Source organism: Pristiophorus japonicus, chromosome 21 (genome assembly GCF_044704955.1).
Source record: "Pristiophorus japonicus isolate sPriJap1 chromosome 21, sPriJap1.hap1, whole genome shotgun sequence".
Lineage (NCBI taxonomy): Eukaryota > Metazoa > Chordata > Chondrichthyes > Pristiophoridae > Pristiophorus > Pristiophorus japonicus.
The window spans coordinates 65,024,989-65,050,686 of NC_091997.1; the positions used below are offsets into that span (position 1 = coordinate 65,024,989).

At 47.1% G+C, this 25,698-nt stretch overlaps 2 pseudogenes; both read left to right on the top strand.

The window, feature by feature from the left end:
• The first annotated feature begins 577 nt into the window (after positions 1-577).
• Positions 578-809, top strand: LOC139234267 (U2 spliceosomal RNA; annotated as a pseudogene).
• Positions 810-10,475: 9,666 nt separating this feature from the next.
• Positions 10,476-10,713, top strand: LOC139234221 (U2 spliceosomal RNA; annotated as a pseudogene).
• The last annotated feature ends 14,985 nt before the right edge of the window (positions 10,714-25,698 follow it).

Genomic DNA, 25,698 nt, shown 5'->3' on the forward strand with positions numbered 1-25,698 from the left:
TACAGCCGTGCGATCGTGGTACACGTTATGCCGGTGACGCCAGGTTTCCACATGATCATTTAGGTCCGGGTGGACTAGGGAGAGCCTGGTTTTGAGTGTTCTCTTCATTAACAATTCTGCCGGGGGAACCCCAGTGAGTGAGTGGGGGTGCGTCCGGTAGCTGAGCAGAACCCGAGATAAGCGGGTCGGCAAGGAGCTTTCCGTCACGCGTTTCAATAGTTTGGACTGCCCATTCTGCTTGACCGTTGGATGCGGGCTTAAACGGGGCAGACCTGACATGCTTGATGCCATTGCGGGTCGTAAACTCGTTGAATTCCGAGCTGGTGAAACACGGTCCATTGTCACTGACAAGGACGTTGAGCAAGCCATGGGTGGCGAACATAGCCCCGAGGCTTTCAATGGTGGCAGTGGACGTGCTGGACGACATGATTACGCATTCAATCCATTGAGAGTAAAAGTTCACTGCAACTAAAAACATCTTTACGAGAAAGGGGCCGGCAAAATCCTGGACCGCGGTTTGGAGGGCCATGACCACAGACTCAAATGGAGCCTCCCTTGGTGCATTTGCTCAACTGTGAGCACGTGTCGGCCTTTTGGCTAAGATCATGCATAACTGACCTGACCAGCCACCATGACCTCCGGGTGGTTTCTCCCTGGTCAGGAAGGTATATGCTTGCTTTTTTGGAAACAGGAGGTGGGTGGGGTGGCTTGACCCATCCACCTCCACGGAGGTGTGTGGGGGACCTGACCCATCCACCTCCATGGCACGAACCTGGTATTGCAGTACTTCCAGGAACGGTGCAGTGGCTCTAGGCCTTTTGGCTAAGAGCATTGGCGCAGAGTGATCCTTGGCATGTGCAAGGTGACCTCTGGCGTTTGTGATTTGACAAAGAATTGGAACGATTGGCTACGAATTTCCCAAAAAAAAAAAAAAAAACTGTGAGCACGTGTTGCACTGGTGTACACATGACTCTAAGTCCGAGTCAATGCCGGGCCACCAAACATGCGACCTGGCTATAGCCTTCATCATGACTATGCCTGGGTTGGTATTGTATAGGTCGCGTGTAAACGTTTCCCTGCCTTTTTTGGGCAAAACCACATGATTACCCCATAAGAGACAATCCGACTGGATGAACATTTCATCTTTGCGTCGGTGAAATGGCTTAATTTCATCTTGCATTTCCCCGGGAACGGCCAACCAGCTCCCATTGAGGACGCAACTTTTTACAAGTGATAGCACAGGGTCCTGGCTGGTCCAGGTCCTGATCTGGCGAGCAGTGATGGGTGACCCCTCACCCTCAAAAGCATCCATGACCAGAAGCAAGTCTGCGGGCTGCGACATTTCCACCCCGGTAGTGGGCAATGGTAGCCGACTGAGGGCATCAGCACAGTTCTCCGTGCCTGGTCTCTGGCGGATAACATGGTCATAGACAGACAATGTTAGTGCCCATCTTTGGATGCGTGATGAAGCATTGGTGTTTATACCTTTGCTTTCTGAAAACAACGAAATGAGCGGTTTGTGGTCGGTTTCAAGCTCAAACCGAAGTCCAAATAGGTATTGGTGCATTTTCTTAACCCCATATACACATGTTAATGTCTCTTTCTCGACCATACTATAGGCTCTTTCAGCCTTAGACAGACTTCTAGATGCGTATGCAACCAGTTGAGGTTTGCCCGATACGTTGGTTTGCTGCAACACACAGCCGACCCCGTATGAAGATGCAACACAAACTAGCACTAATCATTTACATGGGTCATACAGTACAAGTAACTTATTAGAACAAAGTAGGTTTCTGGCCTTCTCAAAGGCTGTCTCTTGAGATTTACCCCAAACCCCAGTTGTCACCATTACGTAGCAACATGTGCAACGGTTCCAGCAAAATGCTTAACCCGGGTAGAAAGTTACCAAAATAGTTGAGGAATCCCAGGAACGAACTCCGTCACATTCTGTTGTCTGGGTGCATTCTTGATGGCCTCTGTCTTTGAGTCCGTGGGTCTGATGCCGTCTGCCGCAATCTTTCTCCCCAAAAATTCGACCTCTGGCACCAGGAAAACACACTTGGAGTGTTTAAGCCTGAGTCCCACTCTGTCTAGTCGACTTAGAACCTCTTCCAGGTTGTGCAGGTGTTCAGTGATGTCACGACCAGTGATCAGGATGTCATCTTGAAACACAATGGTGTGCGGAACCGATTTCAGCAGACTTTCCATGTTCCTCTGGAAGATGGCAGCAGCCGAGCGAAACCCAAAAGGACACCTGTGGTATATAAACAGTCCTTTGTGTGTGTTGATGCACGTCAATCTTTTCGAAGATTCAGCCAGCTCCTGTGTCATGTAGGCGGAGGTTAGATCCAGCTTGGTGAACGACTTCCCCCCTGCTAGCATTGTGAACAGGTCATCCGCCTTGGGCAGCGGGTACTGGTCTTGTAACGAGTCTCGGTTGATCGTTACCTTGTAGTCTCCGCAGATTCTGACCGTGCCATCGCTTTTCAACACCGGAACAATCGGACTGGCCCACTCGTTGAACTCAACTGGCGATATGATTTCCTCACATTGAAGTCTGTCCAGTTCGATCTCGACTTTCTCCCTCATCATATATGGAACCGCTCGAGCCTTGTGATGAACGAGCCTTGCATCGGGGACTAGATGGATCTGCACCTTGGCGCCTGTGAAGTTGCCGATGCCTGGTTCGAATAGCGACAGAAACTTGCTCAGCACTTGGGCGCACGAGGCATCGTCCACTGAAGATAATGCTTTGATGTCGTCCCAGTTCCATCGAATCTTTCCTAGCCAGCTTCTGCCGAACAGCGTTGGGCTATCGCCTGGTACAATCCACAGTGATGTCATGCACAGCTCCATTGTACGATACCTTCACTGCCGCATGGCCAATGACTGGTATGAGCTCTTTGTTGTAGGTGCGCAACTTTGTCTGAATCGGGCTCAGTTTGGGCCTTTGTGCCTTGTTGCCCCAGTTTCTCAAAAGCCTTCTGGCTCATAATTGACTGACTCGCCCCCGTGTCCAACTCCATTGATACCGGAATACCGTTCAATTTGACTTTCAGCATGATAGGAGGGCTCTTGGTGGTAAAGGTGTGTAACCCATACATTTCTTCCTCGGGTTGAGTTGCCTCTCTTGTTTGTTCTGCGTGATCCGCGCCGGATTGACCATCTTCTGCCGACTCTGCCACTTGGTGAGTCGCAGCACATTTGCACATTCGCTGGAGGTGCCCCATTGTTTCGCAGCCTTTGCACATGTTGTGCTTGAATCGACAGTGATGGGCTCTATGATTACCCCCGCAGCGCCAACATGGTGCTAATGGATTTGCATTCACGCCCGATAGCGGACTCGGAGTCATGCTCGGTCTTGCAGCTGCAGACGTGTGGGCCCTGCCATGTACAGTTCTGCCTGCAAGCGACGTTATTTTATGCACAGTACTTGCCGGTGAGCTTCGAGTCTGGGAAGATATCTGTCTGGTATTATCGCTCGTGGATATGAATACCTGGGCTATCGTGATGGCCTTGCTCAGGTCGAGGGATTCGGCGGACAGCAGCTTGCGAAGAATGACCTCGTGGCCGATGCCAAGCACAAAAAAGTCCCGCAGCATTTCCCAAAAGAATCCAGCAAATTCGCAAGTTCCCGCAAGGTGTCTCAGGTCGGCGACAATCCTGGCCCTCAGAGCGGTGGTGGGTGTAGAAGACCAGTGTACACAACTCTGTATATATCTTCTCCACTGGTTTCTCCGGTGCTAGCAGATGCTTGGTGAGGCCGTATATTGTGGACCCACACACGGTGAGGAGAATCGCCCTGCGCTTTATCGCTTTATCGTCCCCATCCAGCTCGTTGGCCACGAAGTACTGGTCGAGACGCTCAACAAAGGCTTTCCAATCATCACCCTCTACAAATCTCTCTAAAATACCAATGGCAGCCATGACCGTGTGAAAGTTCATAATCTGTTACTCGTCGCCAATTGTTAAGTATGGAAGAGCTCCACAAGACTGAGTACTGTGAGCTAAAACTGATGCGACCTTAGTCTATTTAATACAACTCCAGAGTGCTTAAGCAGCCTGGCGGACAACCTTTTATACTCCCTTGCACGAGGTGTGCAGGTGACCCTTGGGCCTCCAACAGTTGCGCCCTCTGGTGGCAAGTCTTACACAGTTACAATGTTTACATTCATAACAATTCTGACTTTGTGTAACGGTATAAAATGGATTGGTAGCGAGTTGGCAGCTCGTTTTACATCTCTTCCCCCACTGGTTGCAATGGAAATAAAACTCGGGAGAGATGTAAAACCGGCTGGCAATTTGCTATCATCCGTTTCATGCTATTACACGGAGTCAAAACTCCCCCCAGATTGCGCAGTCCCTCAGGGATTGGGAGAATGAATGAACTACCTACATTTATACAACACCTCATCACATCAAAATGACTTAAAGTACTTCACACAGGGAATTATTTTAAGTGTAGTGAGAGTTGTAATGACAAATGGTGCAGTCATTTTTCGGAGAACAAGATCCCACAAATAGCTTTGAGATGAATGACCGGTTAAGCTGCTTTTGATGCTATTGGTTGATGCAGAGTGAATTCCCTGCTCTTCGCCTGCCACTTCAATGGGGTCTTCTGCATCCCCCTGGAGAGGCAGACAGGACAGTGCCTCTGACAATGTGTCACTTCCTACTGCATTGGAATGTTAAAATGTGAGGCTTCAACTCACGACCCTCTGAGCAGAGATGAGAGTGCTACCTACAGAGCCAAGCTGACACGCACAGTGCAATGATTCCCTGGTCTGTGCTAAGTTCGATAATCTTGGTACAGTGGCAGGGGAGCTACAGCTATCTCCAGACTCTTCCAGACCAGAAAACTAAAATCATTCAGGGGTTTTTTCATTTGTTCCGGAATGTGGGCATCGCTGGCAAGGCCGGCATTTATTGCCCATCCCTAATTGCCCCTTGAGAAGATGATGGTGAGCCGCCGCCTTGATCCGCTACAGTCCGTGTGGTGAAGGTGCTCCCACAGTGCTGTTAGGGAGGGAGTTCCAGGATTGTGACCCAGCGACAATGAAGGAACAGCCGATATATTTCCAAGTGTGTAACTTGGAGGGGAACGCTCTCACTTTTGACCGGGAAGTGCCTGAGAGAGTTTGAAGGCCGAGTTCCGATGGTTCTTTCCGCAAGTCTGCCAAATCTGCCCGCACTCCCTCACTACGAAGAAGAGGACACAGATTTAAGGTGTTTAGAAAAAGAATCAAAGGCAACATGAGGACAAAAAAAAAATTACGCAGCGAGTGGTTAGGATCTGGAATGCGTTGCCTGAAAGGGTGGTAGAGACAGACTCAATCGTGGCTTTCAAAAGGGAGTTGGATTAATGCATTTTGCTGGGCTACGGGGAAAGGGCGGGGGAGTGGGACTGGCTGAGGTGCTGTTGCAGAGAGCCGGCACGGGCTCGACAGGCCGAATAGCCTCCTCCCGTGCTGTAACCGTTCTGTGATTCGATGAAGAATGGTCATTTGGGCGAGGTACGAGAGGGTTGCTGGTGCCTGGAAAGCCAAACCTTCCTCCAGCAAGTAGCAGTACCTCTGGGAGAAAAAAGTGGGGAAAAAAACAAAAGAAAACTCCATTACAAATAAAAAATATATGTGTAATATTTGTATCTAATTTTCCACTACAGAGTGCAGCCAACAAAGCAGATACTTCAGAAACCTATCTAGTTGGTTTTTTTCCCCTGAATTTTTAAAGAAATCCATTTTTCCTTGTTTCATTGAATTACAAATTCAGAGCTTGCCAGGCCCTTGTGATGTGCCGGAGCTATGTAGGCTAGTGTTGCATGCAGCCAGTGAATACAAATGAAACTTGGATGTATTAATGTGCATCTCTGTATGTCAGTGCTGCTGCTGTGCTTGTGTTCAGAGCTCTGTCTCTCTCTCTCTCTCCAGCTGGGAAATGGATCAACCCTTTGCTCGCTGCTAACGGCTGCTGTCACGCCACTGTGGCGCGGATGGGCCGAGATCAGTGACCTGTGGTGCTGTGGATCAGGACAAGCCTCGGCAGCTGGGCTCTGACCTGCACTGTCAGAGGGGCAACTGAAAACCAAACAAGCAAACGTCTCGCTTTTGATTGTTGCAAAGGTTTATTTATTTTTTTAAATCGAGTGCACGCACGAGTGGACCCAGATTGTGGACGCACACAGTGGTCTGTTAGAAGTTTCTCCAGCATGCCATTTTGGACTTGGCAAATGGCAGCAGCTTGCTTGAATTTGGCAGAGGATGGTAGTGCTACTGACATTTGCGGTTCAAGCGGCTGTGACTTGGGACACGGAGGTTAGGAAAGAGTATGCCACAGCCTCAATGTTGGACTTTCCGCTGTGCGGTACATATGTTCTTCAACACACTCATGCTAGGCTCCCAGATGGTTCACGAGGTAAATGCACCATCTGTTTTTGAAATTAAAAAAAAACATTATTCTGTGCCCTGTGATGGAGCAGACACTGGTTATAGCGGCTGTCGTCGGCAGCAAAGCAAACATGACTCAAACTCACCCGCGCAACTCATTGTGCCTCTGACCCAGGACACTCTGCACAGTCTTGTGGCCACAATTGGAAATGGTGAGTCTTCAAGGACACAATGAGCACGTGTTGTCTTTGTTTCTTCTGGCCAAAGGATGGTGGACTTGCACACAGCAGGCATTCCATTTCATGACCAGGAAGCCAAACCATTTTAGGTGCCCAGCACCGCCTGGTAGACGATCTACTAGCATTGAGACATTATACCAAACCAATGTTTCTTCCAATTGTCTCTCCCTCTCCTGAAGACGCTGGCTCCCATAGTCATATGGCTCATCGGGCACTGGCAGCTCTCCATAACCTCACCCAAGTGACTATTGGTCAGGTGCAAACTAGGCAGTGAGCATCGGTTCATTATTTGATCGTGGGACTATCATAGCCCAGCTTAATTCTGTCCTTCCCCAAGCCAATATCAACACACTGGCGCATTGTCCAGCAGAGCTCACTTGAAAGCGATTCGGAGAAGGCACCTCGGGCAGATTTTTCCCATCCTTATGGGTATTGAAGCCACTGTCACGTATGTCAGGGTGATGTATTTGGAACGCTACAATCATACAACGGCACAGGAGAGGGGATCTCGAAGGGTCTTTGCAGAATCCATGGTAGAAACTTTGCAAGTTAGTTGTGATTCTCCTGTTGGCAATGACCCTTGCTGCTGCACCTATTCCACACAAGCCGACAGCTGCAGTTGGGAATCTCGACTGTTTTCCTGAATGTCAGTGACAGCACCTTCATTAAACACGCTCATTTGCAACCTGTGCAATTCACCACATAAACTAGCTCATTAGGTAGAGCATTGAGCAATTTAAGCAAATTCTCTGAGCATGCAGATTACAAAGAAACACAAAGATAGAATAGCTTAACCCCCTGGGAGCGCATCTGGCATTCACAATGAGTGCAGGCAACTCAAACTCCACATAACACGTTCTTCACAGTTACCAGCGTTAAAGCAGTGATGGTGAACTGTGACAAACGTATTCCCCCATCTGTCTCTCACACTCCATTCATGATTATGTCCAGCTATGGGATGGTGACTGAGGTGAGATTGGGTGGTGATGCCACAAGTTTTCTCCCCTTGCCTCCTCTCCTGAAAACCTCGGCTCACCGTCCCTCTCTACATTTCCTCCCAGAGTCTCCATTCACATACGATTAAGGCTCTTGCCATTCACGACCTTCAGTGCACAACTGGTTTAGCCATCCATTAGCAGATCTGGCTGGACCATAAAAAGTACTGTACTCTGGTGAAATCTCCCAGTACTCCAGCACCATCCGAGATCAAAAATAACCCGACTTCTTTTCCATACTATTAAATGCCTCCTGTCGGATGAGACGTTAAACCCAGGCCCCGTCTGCTCTCTCGGGTGGACGTAAAAAAATCCCAGGACACTATTCTGAAGAGGAGCAGGGGAATTCTCCCCTGTGTCCTGGGGCCAATATTTATCCTCAATCAACATCACTAAAACAGATTATCTGGGTCATTATCACATTGCTGTGTGTGGGAGCTTGCTGTGCGCAAATTGGCTGCCGCGTTTCCCACATTACAACAGTGACTGCACTCCAAAAGTACTTCATTGGCTGTAAAGTGCTTTGAGACATCCAGTGGTGGTGAAAGGCGCTATATAAATGCAAGTCTTCCTTTCCTTAAATCCCTCTCCTTTCCCCCTCCACTGTCATTTCCAAGTGTGAGAACATCTTTGTCACTATCATTCAGTTGACTCTTTCGCTGCTTCTTTCCCTGGCCCACCAAATAAAACATCCCAGCCAGCTCCCCTCCAACCTATCCCTGAACTCCCTCCAGTTTCTCTCCGATTCCCCCCCCGATTGAACTCCCCTTATCCGAGAGACTGACCTGCGGTTCCCTTTAGCCCTAGACCCAATAAATTGCTGATCACACAACTTGCCTTCCTGGCCCGCAATGCTCATTGACACTGTAAATGCTTCCCCCTCCTCAGGTACTGACCCCCTGCCATCAACACACCCCTCCCCAAAATAATCACCCTCCACTCCTCTGGCCCTGTAAACTACAAACCACCTTTTCCTTTCCAAAGTTCATGCTGGTGTACTTTGACGTCCAATCCCACAACATTTCTAATTTAGAATTCTCATCATTGTGTTTAAATCCCTTTGTGGCCTCACCCCTCCCTATCTCCTCCATGCCTATGACCCCTCGTTGAACTTTCGGACTCTGAGTTTCTTGCACCCCCCCATTGAACATAAGAAATAGGAGCAGGAGTTGGCTATACGGCCCCTCGAGCCTGCTCCGCCATTCAATAAGACCTTGGTTGATTCGATCATGGACTCAGCTCCACTTCCCTGCCCGCTCCCCATAATTCCTTATCCCCTTATCGTTTAAGAAGCTGTCTATTTCTGTCTTAAATTTATTCAATGTCCCAGCTTCCACAGCTCTCTGGGACAGAGAATTCCACAGATTTACAACCCTCAGAGAAGAAATTCCTCCTCATCTCAGTTTTAAATGGGCGGCCCCTTATTCTAAGATCATGCCCTCTAGTTCTAGTCTCCCCCATCAGTGGAAACATCCTCTCTGCATTCACCTTGTCAAGCCCCCTCATAATTTCAATAAGATAACCTCTCATTCTTCTGAACTCCAATGAGTAGAGGCCCAACCTACTCAACCTTTTCTCATTAGTCAATCCCCTCATCCCCGGAATCAACCGAGTGAACCTTCTCTGAACTGCCTCCAAAGCAAGTATATCCTTTCATAAATATGGAAACCAAAACTGCACGCAGTATTCCAGGTGTGGCCTCACCAATACCCTGTATAACTGTAGCAAGACTTCCCTGCTTTTATACTCCATCCCCTTTGCAATAAAGGCCAAGATACCATTGGCCTTCCTGATCACTTGCTGTACCTGCATACTAACCTTTTGTGTTCACAACCCTTTGCCCCACCATTGCTGGCTGTGCCTTCAGCTGCCGAGACCCACAGTCTAGAATTACTCTCCTGAACCCCTGCCCCTTCCTCATGGCTCTCCTCCTTTAGGACTCTCTTTAAAATCTGTCTCTTTGGCCAAGCCTTTATTCATCCTTCCTAATATCTCCTTCTTTGGCTTGGCATCGACATTTGTTAGATTACACCTCTGTGAAGTGCCTGGGGATGTTTTTAAAAGAGCTATATAAATGCAGATGTAGCTGGCTCTTTTTTGGAGTGCAGCTCCATGTGTGCCAGCCACCATTTGCTACATTGCTGACTGTCATTTCTTCATGTTTCAGCCAAGCTGTGAGATTTGACCCTTGGGATCTCAAAGCTGAACTTGATCCCATCTTCAACCGAAGCCCACGCATATTTTCCAGCAGAGATTGATACCGAGCGATCAGGTTCAGGGACCTTCCTTAACCCAAGGCCAATTGTAATCGCTGCAATATTAACACGAAACAACTGACTATAAAGTGCAATTTACATGGAAAAAAAATAACGTATTTGCTTCATGGGTTCTTGCTTAAGAATTCATAGCAACACATTGCTATTAAGAACTACTTGGTTTATTAACAAAGGTTTAACAATCACACAACACATTACCAGTTCATTCACCAGGCTCACAACCACCTGTCTCATCGTGGCTGGGGTTTTATTGAGTCTTGTGAACATCACGTGATTGGCTAAGCCACTCACAATGCAACAGCTCTACAACTATTTTGATAGAACTTTTTAAAACAAGTGCCCCCTTTTACTAAGGACACTAGAACCCACAAATTTCTAAATTAACTGGGAACTTAAATTAAATCAAATTAAAATTTGGTTGCCGGGGGTGATGATGCACTCCAGTCCCTCCGGCGCCCACCTCTCGCGGGAAGCCGTGAGCATACCAGTGGATACGGCGTGCTCCATCTCCAGGAACACCCTGGCTCAAACGTAGCCGCGGAAGAGAGGCAGGCAGTCGGGCTGCAACAACAGCTCTAGATCGCTTCTTGGCCTTTTGGCTAAGATCATGCGTAACTGACCTGACAGGGGAGTAACCATGACCAAAAAGTGGTTCTCCCTGGATCAGGAAGGTGGTTCTCCTATGCTTTTTGGAAATAGGAGGTGGGTGGGGTGGCTTGACCCATCCACCTCCACGGAGGTGTGTGGGGGACCTGACCCATCCACCTCCATGGCACGAACCTGGTATTGCAGTACTTCCAGGAACGGTGCAGTGGCTCTCGGCCTTTTGGCTAAGAGCATTGGCGCAGAGTGATCCTTGACAGGTGCAGGGTGACCTCTGGCGTTTGTGATTTGACAAAGAATTGGAAAGATTGGCAACGAATAAAAAAAAAAAACAGCTCTAGCATATTGACAGGTGCATACATTACATAAACCCATTATCGGGTTCTCCTGTTTCATCCAACATTTCTTTTTTTTCCTAATTTTAACTTTTCCTCTTTTCTACCTGGTTACCCATTTTGCGAGCTTTTTCCAAAGTTTAAAGCCACTCATTTTCCTTTCTTTTTCTGTCTCCTTGCTCCATAATTCAATTTGATGAGCAGGTTAAAATCTTTTGGCTGTTTCTTTGCCAGGATTCTGAGGCCTGCCCTGAATCCTGGGGAGAGTTTCTGTGAAATTTGTGTCAGATGTTGGCACTTGCGTTTCCCTCCAGGATCCAAGTGTTCATGCGGCAGCTGGGAGTGCACTTGTTAAAATTCCGAGAGTATATGGTTCATGTCGCTGACTCAGTGTGCACTGCATCAACTTAACACTAAAGGAAAATATTTACAAGTTTTTCTTTAAAAGAATTGTCTTTCTGCCTGATACTCAGACAATGAGTAACGGAGCTGTACAGACCAGAAGGCCCAGCTTTCATTCACTGCCTGTGTCCAGTTCATTCATCTCAGTTGGGTGGCAATGGGGACACTGCAATAAGGAACGTCGGAACAGGAGGAGGCCATTCAGCCCTTCCAGCCTTTTTCGGCGTTCCTTATTGTAGTGTGAAACAACGCCTCAATTTCAAAATTCTAATCCTTGTTTTCAAATCCCTCCGTGGGCCTCGCCTCTCCCTATCTTTGTAATTTCCCCCAGCCCCACAACTCCCCCACCCCGAGATGTCTGCGCTCCTCTAATTCTGCCCTCCTGAGCATCCCTGATTATAATCGCTCAACCATCGGTGGCCGTGCCTTCTGTTGCCTGGGCCCCAAGCTCTGGAACTCCCTCCCTAAACCTCTCCGCCTCTCTTTCCTCCTTCATGATGCTCCTTAAAACCGATCTAGCTTTTGGTCACCTGCGCTAATTTCTACTGCGGCTCGGTGTAAAATGTTTTATCTCCTGTGAAGCACCTTGGGACGTTAAAGGCACTGTATAAATACAAGTTGTTGTTGTCGACGACATTAAATTGCAACACCAATAGAAATTGCACCCTAGGTTTCAGGCCGCCTGCAATTTCTGCAGCCTGGAGGAGTCCGTTTCCCATGTATACATAGAGTGCGAGAGATTGCAGCCCTTCTTCCGCTATTTGAAGAGGCTACTCCTCAATCTTTGGTTGCAGTTCAGTCCCACGCTCCCGATCTCTGGTCACCTGATGGGGGAGGGGGGGTAAATCGAGCAGGTTGGGGGACCTCCGCATGGGACTACTCCTGGGCCGGTCTGAGTTGGCCATGAACAGGTCCGGGCAACGAGCGGTCGAGGGGTTTGTTCGGCCCAACTGCCTGCCTCTCTTCTATGGCTACGTTCATGCCCGGGTATCCCTGCAGAGGGAGCATGCAGGGTCTACCTGTACGCTCGAGGCCTTCCGTGACCGGTGGGAGTGCTTCATCAATCCCCGAGAGACAAATTTTAATTTGATTTGTTACAGTTCCTATAAAAGTTTCTTTGAAGTTAGAGATTATGGGTTAAGAAAGTGTTTCCTAATTGGTTCATCAATTGTTTTAACCAATAAGAAGTAGATCCTTGCAGCACCTATGGATTTGCAGCCTTGCAGCACCCATGAAAATGCACCCTTGTAGCACCCATGGAAATGCACCCTTGCAGCACCCATGGAAATGCGCCCTTGCAGCCCCCGTGGATTTGCAGCCTTGCGGCACCCATGGATTTGCACCCTTGCAGCACCCATGGATTTGCACCCTTGCAGCACCCATAGATTTGCATCCTTGCAGCACCCATGGAAATGCACCCTTGTAGTACCCATGGAAATGTATCCTTGCAGCACCCATAGAAATGTATCCTTGCAGCACCCATCCAGCATCCATGGATTTGCAGCACCCATGGGAATGCACCCTTGTAGCACCCATAGAAATGTACCCTTGTAGCACCCATAGAAATGTACCCTTGCAGCATCCATGGATTTGCAGCCTTGCAGCACCCATGGATTTGGAGCCTTGCAGCACCCATGGAAATGCACCCTTGCAGCACCCATGGATTTGGAGCCTTGCAGCACCCATGGAAATGCACCCTTGCAGCAGGCAACAGCATCAACAAAAGAGCAAGAAAACAGTAATAAATTCACAAACAAAAATAGCTTGCAGATAAAGCAGCCCAGAGAAAGCTCTAATTCAATCATTCAGTTAGAAGCCAGATTACACAGCGACATATAAAAAGTACAAGAATTCTCTGTGCGGGATCTGTGCAGTGACAGGCACCATTGAGGAAGGACACAGGCCCCGCAGGATGCAAAGATCTCTTCAATCAAAAACTACAAAACGAGATAGAAGCTATTAATCTCCAAACAATTAACAGATCTTTTCATATTATTGTTTTTTTTATAAATTATCAGAGGAGAGTAACACGGTGGGGGATCTGGTTCAGACTCATCCAAACGCGAAGGGGTAATCACTGAATTCTTCAATTCTCCTCGATGTATTGAGATCTGAGGGAGACTCTGAAACAACTGCCTCAGATCTGACAGCTTTACTGTAGGAGCATTGCATGCTGCTTTCCACAGCGCTGCCTTTGGCTGACATCTTCCCCCTGATTGGAGCTCGCATGATAAGCTCCAGTCAGCTTGTGACCTGGGGACAGGAAGGGTTGGCGGGGCGTCGGGAGCATTGAGCTTTGAGCAATGGATCTGGGCAAGGTGCCAGAGGATTGGTGGACTGCTAATGTAGTACCCTTGTTTAAGAAGGGAGAAAGGGATAGGCCGAGTAATTACAGGCCTGTCAGCCTAATCTCAGTGGTGGGAAAATTATTGAAAAAAATCCTGAAAGACAGAATAAATCTGCATTTGGAAAGGCAAGGATTAATTAGGGACAGTCAGCACGGATTTGTTAGGGGAAGATCGTGTTTGAATTTTTTGAGGAGGTAACCAAGAGGGTCGATTAGGTAGTGCATATGATGTAGTATATATGGACTTTAGCAAGGCTTTTGATAAGGTCCCACATGGTAGATTGGTCATGAAGGTTAAAGCCCATGGGATTCAGGGCAAAGTGGCAAGTTGGATCCAAAATTGGCTTGGAGGTAGGAAGCAAAGGGTAATGGTTGATAGATGTTTTTGTGACTGGAAGGATATTTCCACTGGGGTTCCGCAGGGCTCAGTGCTGGGTCCCTTGCTTTTTGTGGTATATATCAACGATTTAGATTTGAATATAGGGAGTATAATTAAGAAGTTTGCAGATGACACTAAAATTGGCTGCGTGGTTGTGTAAGGGTTGGTCCCAGGGTCAGGTTCACCTCTGACCTACTTGAGCGGTTCAAATCTCTCCCACTCCCTTGGGTTCTAGACTCTGGGTTTATTTGGGGGTGTGATAAAGTGCAAAGAACAACTAATTTGATGCAAAAGAACTTTGATTTTATTACAGACAAGAAAATACAATGTCAAACTTATAATCACTCGAATAAGGAATACATTACACATTCAAAGGGGGTTACAGTAAAAATTACACCTCCCACCTCCCAATACCTAATCCTAGCTAGGTCAGACTCCAGGGCAGGCAGGGACTTACCAATCCTTTCTGGTCAGTTAGCGGTAGTTCACGATTTCGGGGTTTGTTGAACTCTGTAGGTTCTGCTTGCCGTACCCCAAACGTCGGAGAAGACTTCTTACTGCGCAATCTTCAGTTGGGTTGAGTCCGCTGATGCAGTAAGGCGCGTTTTGGATCTATGGGGTAAGTACCCGGTTTCCTTCGTTAGAAATAGGTTCAAAGTCTCTTTAGATAATGTTTTCACCTGTTGGTAGTCAGGACTTAGATTGTAGAGTGGAAACTTTCGATTCTTCGGTTTCTTTCTGTTGGAGTTTTGTTTCGAGTTTGGTCGATCGCGGTGGTACCACTTTGGCTGTGGTCGGTTGCTGCTGCGATGGTGATGTTCTTCCTTCCTTCAGGACTTCGAGGCTGGAGAAGTTAGTTTACAACTGTCACATTGGTTTCTCTCCTTTCTTGATGACATACTCGCAGTATAGCACCTGGTGTAGCATGGCATACCCTCTGTTAAAACAGGGGGCCAGTTATACGGTTTGAGTTGTCCTAATCTTCGCGTCAAATCGGTCCAGGATTCTTTGTTTAAATTTGGTGGGCTTGACATTGCTTTGTAATATTTTGGCGGGCTCGTTAAAAGTTAATATGTCTTGGGTGGGTTGCTCTTCTAAATCTGTTTCCTGATGGAAATATTAGCTTGGTAATCGCAATGTCCTTTTGTGCTTGGTTTTTCGCATACAGGCTGCAGTGGGCCCTTTGTTCTTATTCATGTTGAAGATGGCTTTTCTCAGTTCAGTCTGATGGCTGCCCATCTCTGAGTTATTGTTGTAATGTAAATGTCTCTTGTGGAGAAGGGTTTTTGAATATCCATTTCCCCAGACAATTTACCTTAGTCCCAACACCCAGACTGCTCCAATAATCAAATGGGCTTCTTTAGTTCCTTAGGCCCACCCACAGACTTGAATTTGTCTTGTAAAAGTCCAAAATTAGTTTAAGTTCGTAGTTTCTTCCACAAGCACTTTAGGATTTCAAACTTTCCGGTAGGTAGTCCCAAAATTAAATTTCCTTTCCAATGAGCCCAAACACTGGGGGGGGGGGGAGTTCCCGTGAATTTTGACCTTTCAGTTGATAATGAAGAGGAAAGTCATGGGCTGCAGGAGGATATCAATCTACAGGTCAGGTGGGCAGAGCAGTGGCAAACGGAATTTAATTCAGAGAAGTGTGAGGTGCGACACTTTGGGAGGGCTAATAAGGAAAGGGTATACACATTAAGTGCTGGCTACTTAATAGTGTAGATGAACAAAGGGATCTTGGATTGCTTGTCCACAGATCCCTGAAAGTAGCAGGCCAGGTGGATAAGGTGGTTAAGAAGGGAATGTTGCCTTTATTGGCCGAGACATAGAATATAAGAGCAGGGAGGTTATGCTTAAATTGTATAATACTTTGGTTAGGCCACAGCTGGAGTACTGCGTGCAGTTCTGGTCGCCATATTATAGGAAGGATGTGATTGCACTAGAGAGGGGATTACACTAGAGAGGAGATTTACTAGGATGCTGCCTGGAATGGAGAATCTTAGTTATGAGGACAGATTGGATAGGCTGGGTTTGTTCTCATTGGAATAGAGGTGGTTGAGAGGAGACCTCATTGAGATGTACAAAATATTGAGGAGCCTGGACATAGTAAGGGTCTATTTCCATTGGTGGAGAGATCTATTACAAGGGGGCATAGTTTTAAGGTGGTTAGTGCAAGGTTTAAAGGTGATTTGGGTGGGTGGGTGGGTGGGGGGGGGCTTCTTTACGCAGAGGATTGTGGGGATCTGGAACTCGCTGCCTGGAAGAGTGGTAGATGCAGAAACCCTCACCACTTTTAAGAGATGGTTGGATGGGCACTTAAAGTGCCGTAACCTGCAGGGTTACGGTAATTGGGATTAGACTGGATGACCTTTTGTTGGATGGCGCAGATATAATGGTAAGTACTGCAGGGAATCGAATACGGCCAGGGTGATCTCCTGGACTAGTGTCGATCACCTGGAGGGGTGGGAGAGGAATTTTCCCAGATTTTTTCTCCCTAAATTGGCCTGGGTTTTTATCTGGTTTTAGTCTCTCCCAGGGGATCACATGGCTCCAGTTGGGGTGGAGTGTAGAATGTTTTAATATAAGGGGTGTCGCAGTTGTGAGAGGCAGACTGGTTGGGCTGGGTGCTCTTTGCCTTTCCGTCATTGTTCATAGGTTTATATGTAACCTTTAGGGCTGCTGGCCAAGGGCCGTGTGGCTCTTTGTTGGCCGGCGCGGACACAATGACCTCCTTCTGCGTATTAAATTTCTATGTTTCTATGAAGCAGACGGGTCCCAGTTGCTACGGGTCAGCAAGTTCCCTACACCCTTCAGCGATCTCGTGCGTGTAACTCTGCTGCTGACAATCTGAGCCATGCTGGTCCATGCTGTGTGCAGCTTTGGACTCCACACTAGAGCAAGGCCCATAGTCCCCCTCTCGGCAGATTCGGCCCCACAAGGCACGGTGTCCTGCTCAAAAGAGCAGGTTATCAGCAGGACATTTAGCAGGCTAAGTGGTGATTTGATCAAAATTTTCAAGCTATTAAGGAGAACTGATTAAGGTAGATAGGGAGAAAGAATTTCTGCTGGTTGGGGAATCTAAGACCAGGGGGCAGAGTCTAAAAATCAGAGCCAGATCTTTCAGGAGTGAAATTAGGAAACACTTCTACACACAGAGGGCGGTAGAAGGCAGTGGGTTCAGAGGGGGAAATTCTCTGCTCTCATTTTAACTCTCCTCCCACCACCCAGTTTCTGCCAGTGAATGGGGAATTAAAATCATGGCCAGAGAAGCAGAAATAAACAATTAGTAGAATACTTTACACACAATGCATAAACTGTTTCAAAAAGTCAATAAGAGCCCATTTAAACTCCCTGTAAGGCTTTATAGCTTTTACATAAGAACATAAGAAATAGGAGCAGGAGTCAGCCATACGGCCCCTCAAGCCTGCTCCGCCATTCAGTAAGATCATGGCTGATCCGATCATGCACACAGCTCCACTTCCCCGCCCACTCCCCATAACCCTTTATTCCCTCATCATTCAAGAAACTATTTCTGTCTTAAATTTATTCAATGTCCCAGATTCCACAGCTCTCTGAGGCAGCGAATTCCACAGATTTACAACCCTCTGAGTGAAGAAATTTCTCATCTCAGTTTTAAGTAGGCGGCCCCTTATTCTAAGATCATGCCCTCTAGTTCTCGTCTCCTCCATCAGTGGAAACATCCCCTCTGCATCCACCTTGTCAAGCTCCCTCGTAATCTTATACATTTCGATAAGATCACCTCTCATTCTTCTGAATTCTAATGAGTAGAGGCTCAACCTACTCAACCTTTCCTCATAAGTCAACCCCCTCATCCCCGGAATCAACCGAGTGAACCTTCTCTGAACTGCCTCCAAAGCAAGTATATCCTTTCGTAAATATTGAAACAAAAACTGCACGCAGTATTTCAGGTGTGGCCTCACCAATACCTTGTAAAGCTATAGCAAGACTTCCCTGCTTTTATACTCCATTCCCTTTGCAATAAAGGCCAAGATACCATTGGCCTTCCTGATCACTTGCTGTACCTGCATACTATCCTTTTGTGTTTCATGCACAAGTACCCCCAGGTCCTGCTGTACTGCACTTTGCAATTTTTCTCCATTAAATAATAACTTGCTCTTTGATTTTTTTTCTGCCAAAGTGCATGACCTCACACTTTCCAACATTATACTCCATCTGCCAGGTTGTTGCCCACTCACTTAGCCTGTCTATGTCCTTTTGCAGATTTTTTGTGTCCTCCTCACACATTGCTTTTCCTCCAATCTTTGTATCGTCAGCAATCTTGGCTACGTTACACTCAGTCCCTTCTTCCAAGTCGTTAATATGGATTGTAAATAGTTGAGGTCCCAGCACTGATCCCTGCGGCACCCCACTAGTTACTGGTTGCCAACCAGAGAATGAACCATTTATCCCGACTCTGTTCTCTGTTAGTTAGCCAATCCTCTATCCATGCAAATATATTACTCCCAACCCAGTGAACGTTTATCTTGTGCAGTAACTCTTTATGTGGCACCTTGTCAAGTGCCTTCTGGAAGTCCAAATACACCACATCCACTGGTTCCCCGTTATCCACCCTGTTCGTTACATCCTCAAAGAACTCCAGCAAATTTGTCAAACATGACTTCCCCTTCATAAATCCATGCTGACTGCCTGACTGAATTTTGCTTATCCAAATGTCCTGCTACTGCTTCTTTAATAATGGACTCCAACATTTTCCCAACCACAGATGTTAGGCTAACTGGTCTATAGTTTCCTGCTTTTTGTCTGCCTCCTTTTTTAAATAGGGGCGTTACATTTGCAGTTTTCCAATCTGTTGGGACCTCCCCAGAATCCAGGGAATTTTGGTAAATTACAACCAATGCATCCACTATCCATGCCACTACTTCTCTTAAGACCCTAGGATGCAAGCCATCAGGTCCAGGGGATTTATCTGCCTTTAGTCCCATTATCTTACTGAGTACCACCCCCTTAGTGATTGTGATTGTGTTAAGTTCCTCACCTCCTATAGCCCCTTGACTATCCACTATTGTTAGTGTCCTCTACCGTAAAGACTGATACAAAATATTTGTTCAGAGTTTCTGCCATCTCCATGTTCCCCATTACTAATTCCCCGGTCTCGTCCTCGAAGGGACCAACATTTACTTTAGCCACTCTTTCTCTTTTTATATACCTAATAGAAACTCTTGCTATCTGTTTTTATATTTTGTGCTATTTTACTTTCATAGTCTATCTTCCCTTTCTTAATCATTTTTTTTTAGTCGTTCTTTGCTGGCTTTTCAAAGCTTCCCAATCTTCTGTCCTCCCACTAGTTTTTGCCACTTTGTATGCCCTTACTTTTAATTGGATATTGTCCTTTATTTCTTTAGTTAGCCACGGATGGCTATCTTTTCTCTTGCACCCTTTCCTCCTCACTGGAATATATTTTTCTTGACAGTTGTGAAATATCTCCTTAAATGTACACCACTGTTCATCAACCGTCCTACACTTTAATCTATTTTCCCAGTCCACTTTAGCCAACTCTGCCCTCATACCTTCATAGTCTCCTTTATTTAAGCTTAGTACGCTGGTTAGAGATCCAACTTTCTCACTCTCTATCTGAATTTGAAATTCAATCATGCTATGATCACACCGAGGGGATCCTTTACAAGGAGATTGTTTATTAATCCTGTCTCATTGCACAGGACCAGATCTAAGATAGCCTGCCCCCTGGTTGGTTCCATTACATACTGCTCAGGGAACCCATCCCTTATGAACTCCTCCTCAAGGCTCACCTGACCAATTTGATTTGTCCAATCAATATGGAGATTAAAATCACCCATGATTATTGCTGTTCCCTTTTTACAAGCCCCCACTATTTCCTGGTTTATGCTCCAACCAACAGAGTTGCTATTGTTAAGGGGCCGACAGACCACGCCCACCAGTGACTTTTCCCTCTTATTGTTCCTTATCTCCACCCAAACTGTTTCAACATCCTGATCATTTGAGCCAATATTGTTTCTCACTATTGCAGTGATTCCATCCTTTATCAATAGAGCTGCCCCACCTCCTTTTCCTTTCTGTCTGTCCCTCCGGATTGTCAAGTACCCCTGAATATTTAATTCCCAGTCCTGGACACCTTGCCACCACGTCTCTGTAATGGCCAGATCATACCCATTTGTCTCAATTTGTGCCGTCAACTCATCTATTTTCTTCCAAATGCTACATGCATTTAGACAAAGACCCTTCAAGTTTGCTTTTTTACCCATTTTTCCTGCTTGTTTCCTCTCTCCTTCAAACTCACTTTCTTTATTTTTGCTTTCTAATTCCAGCTTTACTCCCCTCCCTACTGAATCTATTTTCAGGTTCCCATTCTCCTGCCAAACTAGTTTAAACCCTCCCCAACAGCACTAGCAAACCCCCCCGCGAGGATATTGGTCCCGGCTCTGTTGAGATGCAACCCGTCCGGCTTGTACCGGTCCCACCTCCCCCAGAAGCAGTCCCAATGCTTCAGGAAACTAAAGCCCTCCCACCTGCACCATCTCACCAGCCACGTATTCATCTGCTCTATCCTCCTATTTCTGTACTCACTGGCTCGTGGCACTGGGAGTAATCCGGAGATTACTACCTTTGAGGGCCTGCTTTTTAATCTTTCTCCTAGTTCCCTAAACTCTGCCTGTAGGACCTCACCCCTCTTTCTACCTGTGTCATTGGTACCGATGTGGACCATGACCTCTGGCTGTTCACCCTCTCCCCCCAGAATGCCCTGTAGCCGCTCGGTGACATCCTTGACCCTGGCACCAGGGAGGCACCATACCATCCTGGAGTCACGTCTGCGGCCGCAGAAACGTCTGTCTGCTCCCCTGACTAGCGAATCCCCTACAACTTTAGCTCTTCCATTCTTTTTCCTCCCCCCTGTGCAGCTGAGCCACCCGTGGTGCCGTGGACTTGGCTCTGGCTGCACTCCCCAGAGCCACCATCGCCCCCACCGGTATTCAGAATACTGATTAGAGAGCGAGATGGACTCAGGGGACTCCTGCACTACCTGCCTAGTCCTCCTCTTCTGTCTGGCAGTCACCCACTCCCTCTCTGCCTGCACACTCTTAAGCTGTGAGGTCACCGCCTCTAGAAACATGATATCCACGTCGTTCTCAGTCTCGCGGATGCACTGCGGTGACTCCAGCCGCCGCTCAAGCTCCAAAACGCGGAGCTCGAATTGGTGCAGCTGGAGACACCTCCTGCACACGTAATCGTCCCATTGGTTATCTTCCAGACTTACAAAACGACTCAATGATGATCAATTTTAATACAGTTATGGAGCGAAGCACCCGGGACTTCCCACATGCCACAGGATGTGCAATCCACGTGATTGAGCTGCCCTGACATCCCTCTAGTTACACTCGCAACTATCGAGTAGAACTAAACTCTAAACCTTAGCACAACGCACCCAGCCGCTAGTCAGCAAACAGCCGATTTAATTAACTGGCTCTCCTTAGATAATAAAGATCAGATATATTTACTCGCAGATCCTACTTACAACAATGCCAAAGTTTTCCTGCAGAAAAAAAAGTAAAATACTCACTAATCCACCAACCAATCACTTACACGCATGGCTGTGACATCACACTTCGATTTCTATTTTTTTTACTTTTTGACCCTGCACCAGCTGGCTTCTCCCGATTTCCGCGCCCTTTTATCTGGGCTTTGATCTCCCGTTTCTCTGATGGGTGTTACCTGGGAGTTTCACCTCATGTGGAGCCTTCAAAGCCCCCTATGGTGTTGTGAGGTGGATAAAGAGATCACAGTATTGTTCCTCAGGTATATGTCTGTCCTAATGTTGATGTTATAGTTGACTCAATTGATGATTAACTGACTGCTCCTCATTTTCCAGACAATAAAGATATGAGAACAGTAGTCCCATACCATCTGATGGTCCATTTGCTTTTTGGTACCCGACTGTAATTTAAATCACATCTTGTCCAGATATTACACACCTATTAATGCTTTGTCCATGTATAATTTGATTAGCACCTAGGAACATAGGAACAGGAGGAGGCCATTCAGCCCCTCGAGCCTGCTCCACCATTCAATGACATCATGGCTGATCTGTAACGTAACTCCATATACCTGTCTTTGGTTCATATCCCTTCATTCATTTGGTTAACAGAAATCTATCAATCTCAGATTTAAAATTAACAACTGATCTAACATCTATTGCTGTTTGCGGAAGAGAGTTCCAAACCTCTACCACCATGTGTGTGTAGAAGTGTTTCCTAATTTCACTCCTGAAAGGTCTGGCTCTCATTTTTAGACTATGCCCCCCAGTCCTAGACTCCCCAACCAGCAGAAATAGTGTCTTTCCAGCTACCCTATTTGTTCTCCTTAATATCCTGAAAACTTTGATCAAATCACCCCTTAACCTTCTAAATTCCAGGGAATACAACCCTAGGTCACAAATTTCCCCAGCCACTTCGAGCAACATATTTCGATGTGGTGCGCCAACTTCCTGGGCGGAAAAAAACGCCCCAAATCTACCTTTGAATTTGGCCGTTCCCTCGTCGTCCGGATCCATCAGCGTAGCGCAGCAGAGCCTGGGGTGGGGGGGGGGGGGGCTTCGTGGCCGGCAGGAGTGCGGGGCTTGGGCCCAGCGTGTTGTGTAGTGTCGGCAAGGGCACGCATGACTGTTTGAGTGTGCGCGCATGCGCAATGGGTGGTTCAGTTTGCACGCATGTGCAGTGTAACAGGAAGCTTGACAATCAGCCAATTAAAGGGAGAGCGTCTTCAGAATAATGGCTATGAAGCATATATAAAGGTGAGGTCTGAATATTGATTTTTGTGTGGCTGCGGGAGTGGAAAGGAGTGTTGGATAGGTGTAAGAGAGGTGCAAGTGTGATCTTTGAACATTACCTGCGTTTGAGTCCAATAGACGAATGGCGCAAGAGCGCGTAAGACGAACCAAGAATTTCCTCCATGAGGAAGTGGAGAAATTAGTGACTGTAATTGAGGAGAAATGGCTGGAGCTGGATATCAGCAAGAGTGGTTCCTCAAAGGTCTCCCCCAAGGAAATGAGGAAAAGATGGAATCTCGTTGCAGAAGAATTCTCCGCTGGGGTCAACACCGCAAGATCTGGAAGCCAGTGCCAGAAGAAATGGCAGGACATTGGTCAAGTAGTGAGTGTAAGTAATATCTTCATCTTTAAATTGAATTGCAGTAGAAAATGTGAGCATCGGTATGTGTCCCACTCATCAGAAGCGCACCATGTCTGACAATTTATATCTTCAGCTTTGCAGAAGAAATTGGCCCACAACAAGAGGGAGAGAACTAGAACAGGAGGAGGTCCGCCAAATCTGCACCAACTGACACCCCTGGAACAGAGGGTTGCTGCCTTGCTGAGTCGTACCGGCAGAAAAAGAATCAGCTCTGCACAAGCTGGACCCACACGCGAGGGTGAGGGTGAGTCATTAAAATGCATCGTCGCCCTTCAAATCAACCTGCTGACTGGCCTGCTACACGTGAGACTACTCATGCCACCCATCCTGCCCCCTCCTGTACTGCTAACCATTTGACTGCTGTGTTGTCTTTTGCAGAAGAAGACGACACTCCTCAAGATCCTGAGGATCCAGATGCGTGCGCTCCAGACTAAGGTGGGTGGGGGGGGGGGAGGGGTCCATGGAAATGTGCGCTCAGGAGAATGATGACCGCGATATGGATCAGGACATAGCACAGGGCATCACACTGCCAGAACCCTCCATGAGCTCTTCGGTAACCTTCCATGGGTTCACACCTTCCGAGGTCGCGGGTCTGAGTGGCGGTCGGGAAATGCATCTTGGGACACCCAGTCTCCCACCGTCCCAGCCTGTGCCTCGCACTGGAGGGGTGCCACTAGGCAGACCCACAGCGAGGGGAAGGAGAAGCCGACCAGTCTCTCCTGAGAGGCAGCCCTCAGCAGAGGTTAATCAGGTTGTTTCATTGGGTGAGGAGACCAATGCCCTCACAAGATCACTCAGGTCAGTGGGGTGTGTGATGAGGTCGCAACACTGTCGGGTGAAATCTCTGCACTAAGACGGGAAGTCAGGGCGGGCATTTCAGAGGGTGTGCAGATGATGGCAGATGGCATGAGGGAGCTGGCTTCTGCAATAAGGGCACAAAGGCCGGAGACTCAAATGCCACTCCCACTTCACTCCACGCGCCAGCCACAGGTCAGACCCAAGCCGGGCCCCCAACCCCCTCCCCACCACCATCACTGACCCTATAAGGAAGTGCACTTTCCCTGAGATATGGGTGAGGGATGGTTGTGGCTGTTGTTGTTGTTGGTATCGTTGAAGTGCACTGTAAAATTTACAATAAAAAATATTTTGCATCAAAACTGAATCATCCTCCATTAGGACCATGCAACATTTAGGGTCAACTGTAAAAAGTAAAAATCCCTCACCCGACAGTCATGCATGCCTGCCGCCCCTAGCTCAGGCGGGAGGGCGAGCCGGTGTGTTCTGCAGTCGGCAAGGTAGGACTGCTCTATTTTCTGTAGCTGATTTATTTTTCATTTAGTTGTGATGATGTTGTGCAGCTGTTGTGCTGAAGGTGTTGTAATGTTGTGCTGATGTTGTGAAGGTCATTAGTGCTTTAGAATCCTGTAACTCACCTTCCCCCCAGCCCCCCCCACCCCTATCTCTGGCTACCCGCGCTGATCTCTTAAATGTAGGTAAGGTTTTTCTGTGCCTACAAAAGTGGCCACATACACTGGCCTAAATTAGTTTTAGTAACTTTCAGCTGGCCAAATTTGCTTCTATGGCCAGAAGAAGTATAAGTGCCTTGTCACGCCCCCTTTTGGAGAGAACAAACTAAACTCGAAAAAAACCTAACTAACTGACTTACATTGGAGCTAGTTAAATGGGGAAATTTGCAATTTTTAAGTTACTCCAAAAAAAGTTACTTACTCCAAAAAAAAACAGGGCAACTCTTGGGGAAATTTAGGCCCCTAGTTTCTGTAATCTCTTCTCGTAATTTAACCCTTGGAGCCCGGGTATCATTCTGGTAAACCTACGCTGCACTCCCTCCAAGACCAGTATATCCTTCGGACGGTGTGGGGCCCAGAACTGCTCACAGTGCTCCAGGTGGGGTCTAACCAGGACTTGTACAGCTGCAGCATAACTTCTACCCCATTGTATTCTAGTCCTCTACATATAAAAGCTAGCATTCCAACAGCCTTTTTGATTATTTTTTGTAGCTCATTCATGATATTTTAATGATCTATCTACATGGACCCCAAAGTCTTTATGGAACTCCGCAGTTTTTAATCTTTTCACCATTTAGAAAGTACTCTGTTCTATCCTTTTTAGGTCCAAAGTGGATGATCTCATACTCGCCTAAATCCATTTTCCACAGTTTTGTCCATGCACTTAATCTGTTAATATCGCTTTGTAATTTTATGCTACCAGCTACGCTGCCTAGCTTTGTGTCTTTGGCAAACTTGGATATGTGGCTCTTTGTCCCATAATCTAAGTCGGTAATAAATATCGGAATAAGTTTCTGCAGCCTGGCTAATCTACACATCAAACGAACGCACACAGCTGGTTCAATAGTTAGAAACAGCTCCCATCTTAACTCCAAATATTTAAAAAACGTAATTACCCCATATGTCCATGGTCTTACAAAAATATAACAAAGATCCCAAAACATCATGGCCATTCAATAAAATTCCCTTCTAATCTTTTCCCAGCTTTGCTCCTTTCTGCACAGTCT